An 8,504-nucleotide genomic window follows, 5' to 3' on the forward strand; every position below is an offset into this window, starting at 1 on the left:
ATATACAGTAAGAAACTTATGAAAACCATCAGGTGAGGATGACCTCCACAGCGTCCAGTTCTGTATTTGGCCAGTTTGGAAAAAGTACTCTACTATCTATCCAACCTTGGCTGAGTTCAGTGTTCCACCCCTAAATCATCATCTATCATAACTTGCATTGACAGATGCAAGAATATCTTCTTAGGCCTTGAAACATTTTCTTTGTTTTTTTTTTTTCTTTTTTTTTTTTTTTTTTTTTTTTTTTTTCGGAGCTGGGGACCGAACCCAGGGCCTTGAAACATTTTCTTAAGTCCTAAACAACTTAGGCTTAATGGTGAGGCTATAACTACCTAGTCTTCAACCACATTAGAGACCTGAAAAAACAGGAAGTGCAGAGGAAGCAGCTTCCAAAACTATAAGAAATGACAGAGACTGCTGGCTGCCTGGTCACCCACCTTTGGTTCTCTGTGCTGTTGCAGTATTGTCTTCAGCCTCCTGGCCAAGAATATCTGACAGACGTTTCTGTGAGGCAGGAATATTGAAGGACGTGCCTACCTTGTCCTGGCAAAGCTTGGCAGTCAACTTCCTCCATGTCCTGCTTGTCCCGTAGTTTGGACAGCATTCTGTCAGCAGTTGAAGCAAGGGCAGTATTTTGCCTGATAGCTAGGCCTGCTACATCAAAGCAAACTCCACAAGGAGGTTTTTCAATGCTCCTGGGGTGCTGCCAGGAGTAGACACATCTCGCTGTCATAAAAAGCCTTAGGTTAACAAAACATTTTTAAACGCCATATTCTGTATATCTTTGACGCTTCTGAAGACCATCTATCGATCTACAGTATATCTGTGATTGCTTCTAGCTCTTTGCTATCTATTCAACCTAGGAAACTTATTCCTGTAATTAACCAGTCTAGTATCTAACATGACCCTCTAAGTTTGATTGACTAACTACTGACTTGCATTTCCTAATTACCCTAAACAGTTTGTAATAACATCTTTCAAAAGGACTAGAACTTCACATTGCATTGTTTAAAAAAAATGAGTTGCATAGGTACAATAACTTATACAAAGTTGAAACCCATATAATGTATATTCTAGCAAAAATAACCTTAAATCTGTTTCAATATGCAAGATCTATACCAATGTAAAAAATTGGCTTGTTGGTGCTCTTTAGTTTAAAAGTAGAGACAATAAGCTACACTTTTACCCTATCTTTTCTCTGTCTCTCCTTGTTTTCTTTTAATCCATTCTTCCCACTTTCCCCCTAACAATAGACAGGAAAGACAGAAGGATATTTTGTATCCTCCCTTATGGAGACCATTAACAACTAGTGCGCCCCTAAAATAACAACAAATATTCATCACCCATGGAATGGCCAAAAAAAAAAAAAAAAAAAACCACAATCATTTTTGGAGGAAAGGAGTATCATTCTCTTAAAATTGCTTCCTACTGCCTAGGGGCAACGTCTCTTTTAGAGTCCCTAAGAAAATTGGGATATTAGCTAGTCTTATGAAAGCCAGCTGTATCTATCATTTGTTGTCCAGTCTCTGTGTGTTGGGAAAGTACAGGGTTAAATGAAGTCCTGACTGGAACATGGAACAGTCTGAAAGGCTGGGGTCAGGGCTGGGGATTTAGCTCAGTGGTAGAGCGCTCGCCTAGGAAGCGCAAGGCCCTGGGTTCGGTCCCCAGCTCCGGGGGTGGGGTGGAGGGGGGAGAAAGGCTGGGGTCAGCTTTTGATGAAACAGCACTGAGGCAGTCTGAGGTTGGATCAAGCAGGATGCCGGAATAAATGTCTCAGCATCCCAGCATCCTTTGCAGCATCCTCGAGGGTGAATCTTGTCAGGGCTGCTTTAACTTCATCCATGTCTGGTTGTATACATTTCTGCAGTTACACATGTATGGGATAGGCAGTGCACACAGATCAGCTAAACATGATGCTCTGCCCTTTGTTGGAGCGGGTAAGGCATTTGCCCTTTCCTGGAAGTTAGTTTGGACTGTATAATCAAACTTTAATATGAAATTTCATGTATGCCCTTCGCAAGGGTGGCATCATAAGTCGTGAGAACTCTGTAGCCGTCAAGATCTATTGTCCCTGTGGTGACACTTTTCCTGTCTCAAGCCAGCCTCAGAGCTGTTCCTTGGTAGAGGGTTCAGCACTCATGTTACCTGGTTTTTTTTTTTTTGTTTTTTTGGTTTTTTTTTGGTTCTTTTTTTTCGGAGCTGGGGACCGAACCCAGGGCCTTGCGCTTCCTAGGCAAGCGCTCTACCACTGAGCTAAATCCCCAGCCCCTCACGTTACCTGTTTTGTTGCTCTTCTTGGTTTCTTTCTTCATGTCAGCTGCCAAGGTTTTCAGGAATCCTTACCCTGTCTTCTGTTGAAACGAACACGAAACCTCTCCCCCAATGCAACACATTTCCTGCCTTCCATTCTGACGTTGAGACATCTTTATAATACACGGGCTGGTTTATTTCAGCAGATTCTTTTTTTTCTCTCTCCATATCCAAAGTGCAGTCATAAATTTTTTGCAATCTACTTTAGTAAGGGTTCAACCTCTCCTCCCGCCCACCACCCTCCAGAGGCAGTGGAAGAGAAGAGTTATTGGGATATGGGGGACGTGAACCTGTTTAGCAATTGTTCTTTGGAGGGCAAACTCGATCTTCTTTGGCAGCAGTTCAGTCCCATGGCAAACATCAAATAAGTCAGCAGCTGCAGTCCAGCCCTCTTGGTAGGCAGATACCACACAAGAACCAACAGGGGTAGTTTAATCCTAAAGAAACCACCAGGCTCACCAGCCAGCCTGAGGTGAGGCTGCAGAAACAGCAGGCTGCCACAGGAACCTCAAGAGCAGTTCTTTGGCAAGTTTCTCTCAATGTCTGAGTTCCCACAAGCTGAGCTCAGCATCACTCTGTAAGGCGAGGCGAACCAACACAAGTATGCCATTATCGAAGAATAGCAAGGCAGAGCAAACCAAACCAATGTTCCCTCTCCCACTGTCTGTGGGGTTATATTTATAGTCCTTCATCACAGGTCCTTTCACCTGTACGCTATATCAAAACATCCTTTCACCTGTGTGTGCTCCAGCAAAACATCGTTGGACACAAACTGACTTTCGAAGAAACTAGAAGTTTCTACTTCACCAATGTCTCTCAGCAACTGTTGCTTTTCCTTTCTTAGCATTTAAAAAAAATGTAAAGTCGATATCGAACTATGTCATCTATCGCTGAGGGTCTTCATTGCCCCTCTTTGTTTGTTAAACAAATATACAATTAGCTCTCTCTACAGCTACCTATCCTATAGGATGATGAGACATGCCAATAACATGCTTTATATTATGATATGCAAAAACTGCTTCATTTACTAGAATATATATGCTTGAGCATTGTCAATCTTAATTTGTACAGGTATCCCCATAATAACCATAACTTTGAATAAATGTGTAATTAAAGAATCCACCTTTTCAGAACTCTAGGCAAAAAGCCCACGGGAATTCTTAATACTTATCAATAGTATGATGTATCAATAGTATGATGTATCAATATGTATCAATAGTATGATATATCAAAATGTGTAACATTTTATATCTTCAAACTCTACAAAAACACCATATAAGCTATCACATGGCCTTGCTCTAAGGCAGCATCAAACATAATCTGTACTCTGTGGACCTGTCATTGTAATTCCTCAGGCCTTTGTGGATTTCTCTCATCTACTTTCTCTGCTGTCTCTGTAGGTTCCAGATCGGATTCTTCTGAAAGTTCTTTATTCTGATATAAAGAATGTTCTAATCTCGGTTCTATGTCCTGTCACTTGGCATTCCCAACATTTTATCCTCTCCTTATCAAACTCTGCTTTATTCTGCTCTTTTGGAAAGAGGATATAAAAATTACAATCACCACTGGACATATAATCATTTGAATGCTGATAAGTTAAACCAAATTATACGGGATCCAAAGGCCCTCTGTCAATGTGCTTTTCTTCATTTTTGTTTTAAAGATTTATTCATTTATTAATGTATACAGCATTCTGCCTGCATGTATGTCTGCAGGTCAGAAGAGGACATCAGATCCCATTTTGGATGGTTGTGAGCCACCATGTGATTGCTGGGAATTGAACTCAGGACCTCTGGAAGTGCAGACAGTGCTCTTAACCTCTGTGCCATCTCTCCAGCCCCCACTTTCCTCAGTTTTCAACATAGAAAACTATGTTAATCTCTCTCTCCTTCAGACACAGTATTTAATACTTCTCCCTATGACTATCTATATTTAGTTTCTTTTTCTCTTTTACTGTTTTTAAAATTAATACATTAGCCTTTCGGTCATACTGTAGTCAGTGATACTGCAGCTCTGGGATAATGTTTCTTCTGCCTTTTTGTGTATCTGTGGCTACTCAGGGCTAACACATACCCAGAGCAGCTGGCTCTGCACTCTTGGCTCCATCTAGATGGTGGCCCGTGCTAGTTTGGGGGATGGAGTCACTGTTTGCTTTTCCATGAGAGCCCAGCCTTATATCCGTAGGCATCACATTTGTGGACATGGGCGTGTAGTCCCAGGCCCTAGAGCCCTGTCACATGTGCTGGGTCAGCATGTCTGACTTCCACCCACTCTGGGAAAGTGGTGCCAAAGACTGCAATGGTCACCGGAACGCGACTTGTTCCAAGTGGGCTGCAGTTTTTGCCCATTTCCCACCACAGCTTTGGGAAGTTTCTTTATTTTATTTTATTCTTTAAAGATTTTATTTATTCATTTTATATATGTGTCACTGTCTTCAGACACACCAGAAAAGGGCATCAGATCCCATTACAGATGGTTGTGAGCCACCATGTGGTTGCTGGGATTTGAACTCAGGACCTCTGGAAGAGCAGGTCGGTGCTCTTAACCACTGAGCCATCTCTCCAGCCCTATTTTATTTTATTTACTTTTTGCTTGTGGAGAGTGCCTGAGGTTTCCATCTTCTTTCTCTTAAAGGGACCACCTCCTGCCCTGCTAGGAAATTGTGTCTGGCTTTGGGAAGTTTTTGTTCCCTGCCGTTCCATCCAGGGCTTTTTCTCAGACTCTAAGTTAGGATATATACGAGCCCCACGTTGGGCGCCAAGTATTTGGATTTTTTTTTCTATGTTCACCCCTGTTCCTGAATAATAACAGGAGACTATATTTATTAATTAATGGTATTAATATATTATAGCCAGCATTGTTTCCCACTATCTCATCACTCAATTACCCCATTATATTAATCTAATTTCTGCCACATGGCTGGTGGCCTCTCCTCATTTTCACACATCTCACTTCCTCTGTGTCTCATGGGTAAATCTCCTGTGCCTGACTCTTTCCCAGAGTTCTTATCTCTTCCTGGGAGTCCTGCCTATCTCTCCTGCTTTGCTATTGGCCATTCAGCTCCTTATTGAGAGGTGATGCTTTCACAGGGTACACAAAAGATTATCCCTACACTACCTAGTCTACAGAGTGAGTTCCAGGACAGCCAGAAATACATAATGAGACCCCATCTTGATAAAAACAAACAAACAAAAAAACAAAATGAAGAAAAGAAGATGGCCTTGCTTTTCTTTTTTTTTTTTTTTTTTTTTTTTTTTTTCTCGGAGCTGGGGACCGAACCCAGGGCCTTGCGCTTCCTAGGTAAGCGCTCTACCACTGAGCTAAATCCCCAGCCCCAGGCCTTGCTTTTCTGACCCTCTGTGTTTGCATTCTTCATATGAACATCACAGCTCTGAGATCACATGGAGGGTGCTATTGTCGTTATTTTTAATTTGTTCTACTTGCTTGGAGGTGGCAGCTCAAGTTCCTTGCTACCACCTTAATGTTGTGGACTCTCGAATCATACACACACACACACACACACACACACACACACACACACACACACAGAGCCATACTTTAATATGCCCTAAGAAGCTCAATGTTGGGGCCACTCCCAAACCTCCACATGGCTAGCACACTCTGCCGATATTCCTGAATCATTACTTACTAAAACCTATATTCCATCCTGGCTGCCCCGGCCTGTAGCCCTCCTGGGCTATGATCCCCAACTCTGACATGTTGGCTGTCTCTGTCCTGACTTCTCAGGCCTGATCTTTCTGCTTCGCTGTCGTGGCAGTTCTAAAACGTTCCTCTTCCCTGGGTTCCCTTGCCTGGGAAATCCAAAGTCCCGCCCCTGTCTCCTGCTCAGCCATTGCTGGCAACTTGACCTACCAATTTGAAGCACCTGCAGACAGGGACCTGCAGCGTCTTACCTGTGGGATTCTCGTGCAGTTTGGGAACCCATAATGCAAGCATTAAGCCAAATCCACAACAAGAGGGTTCAGCTAACGTAGATGCGGCCACCCCTGGGCAGGTGGTCTTGGGTTCTATAAGAAAACAGGCTGAGCAAGCCATGAGGAGCAAGCCAGTAAGCAGCACCCCTCCATGGCCTCTGCATCAGTTCCTGCCTCCAGGTTCCTGCATTGTGTTCCTGTCCTGACTTCTCTTCATTATGGAGTGTGACCTAAGAACTTTAAGTTGAAACGAAACTTTTCCTTCCCAAATTGCTTTAATCATGTTGTTTGCTTCTTTTACTCATGTTGTGCTATATTACACTGTAGCTGTCTTCAGACACACCAGAAAAGGGCTTCAGATTCCATTACAGATGGTTGTGAGCCACCATATGGTTTCTGGGAATTGAACTCAGGACCTCTGGAAGAGCTCTTAACCTCTGAGCCATCTCTCTAGACCAATCATGGTTTGTATAATAGCATCCAACGTAAACTAAGACACTCTCTCACCCCCACAGTCATAGTCATGTCTTCATATCAGAAAAACTTTTAAATCCACTGCACCTCAAGAACAATGGCCTTCACTCCATGCTTCTCAATCAATTTAGTGTCCTTCAGCACTTGAGTCTCCTACCCATGAGTCCCTTACCCATGAAGGCAAGCTCTAGGCTCTGCTCCCCCACCCCATCACACAGAGGTCACCCAAGCAAGGTCTGGGCTGCCCCACTCCAACACACACACACACACACACACACACACACACACACACACACACACACACGTCACCCAGTAGTTAGAATATTGCTCCTAGGGGCTGGGGATTTAGCTCAGTGGTAGAGCGCTTACCTAGGAAGCGCAAGGCCCTGGGTTCGGTCCCCAGCTCCAAAAAAAAAAAAAAAAAAAAAAAAAAAAAAAGAATATTGCTCCTATTTAAGTAGACATCTGAGGCCGAAGGAACACAAAATAGCATGAGGTAACAAGCCCCTAGCAAGACACTGGCCCAAAGCAAGCATCAGTAAACACAAAACATGGCCGTCAGAGGTGTTGATTGCCTCAGGCCACGGGCAGTTTTTTGCCTTTGTCAGAAAGGCAAGGGCCCTGGAGGCTTGGAGCCTACCTTGCCCCCAGCCTAGAAAAACCAGTTCCCTCAAACCTGGAGATCCAGCTCCCCTCAGCATCAGCCAAGTGGGGCTGATAGCTAAATGGGGGCTCTCAGGCTGCTCTACAGAGGGGTCTCTATTGGCGTTACACTGAAGGGACAAGGGCTGACTTGAAGCCAGAATGAAGGATCACATAACCTGAGTGTCTCTCATAATTCGTGTCCCTCCACAGCACCCTAACCAACACCAAGGGGTTAGATTTTATACAACAATCAGATTTCTTCATCTAAATTTGAAATCAATGCATCTTACAGAATATTCAAACATCAAAGAAATGCATAATTTAGAAAACTGAGCTCCCCCATTTCTCCAACCTAGATAACTTCTGTCAGCAATTTGGCACATGAGGTCTTTATCTAGATTTTTCTAAACATATGCTAGCATTATTTTTACTTTATATACCTTCTTCCCTTGTTTGCCCTTCACTGGTCTTCTTAAGATAGATTTTTATATGTAGCAGAACCTACCACTCTGATGTAGAGGTCTATGAGTTACGTAACTTGCATCACAATCAAGATTTGGTTCAGTTCCATCAATGTAACCTTCTGTGAAATTTCCCTTCCTGCCCTTTTGCCACCAACCCTTTCACCTCAGCTTCCTGGCATGACTAATCTATTTTCCAGCCTTTTAATTTTCCCTTCCAGAATGTCATATAAAGGTACATTGTTCTTTCACTTAGCATAATGCATGTCAGGGTCATCCATGTTTTCGCCAGGAATCAGTGTAGTTCTTTTCTATTGCTGTATAGTATTCCATTGTATGGACATACCACAATTTTTTATCCATCCACTAGATGAAGAATATTTGGGAAGGAGGGCGATTATAAATAATGGTGCTGAAATCATTCAGATACGAGTTTTAGTGTAGCTGTAAGTTGTCATTAACTAAGGAGATGGGATTGCCAGGTAAATATAATTATAATATATTTATAGGAAAGCCACTAAACTCTTTTCCAAAGTGGCTTTCCCATATACCATGCTGCTTTTTTCCCTCTTGTTAACCTAAGAAACAGATCACCCTGCAATGTGTCTTTGTACGATCCTTTCCTGCCAGGATGGTAGATTGTGTGGAAACCATTTTGTTTTATTCTGCAGCTCATCCTCTA

This window comes from Rattus norvegicus, chromosome 12, assembly GCF_036323735.1.
Source record: "Rattus norvegicus strain BN/NHsdMcwi chromosome 12, GRCr8, whole genome shotgun sequence".
NCBI lineage: Eukaryota > Metazoa > Chordata > Mammalia > Rodentia > Muridae > Rattus > Rattus norvegicus.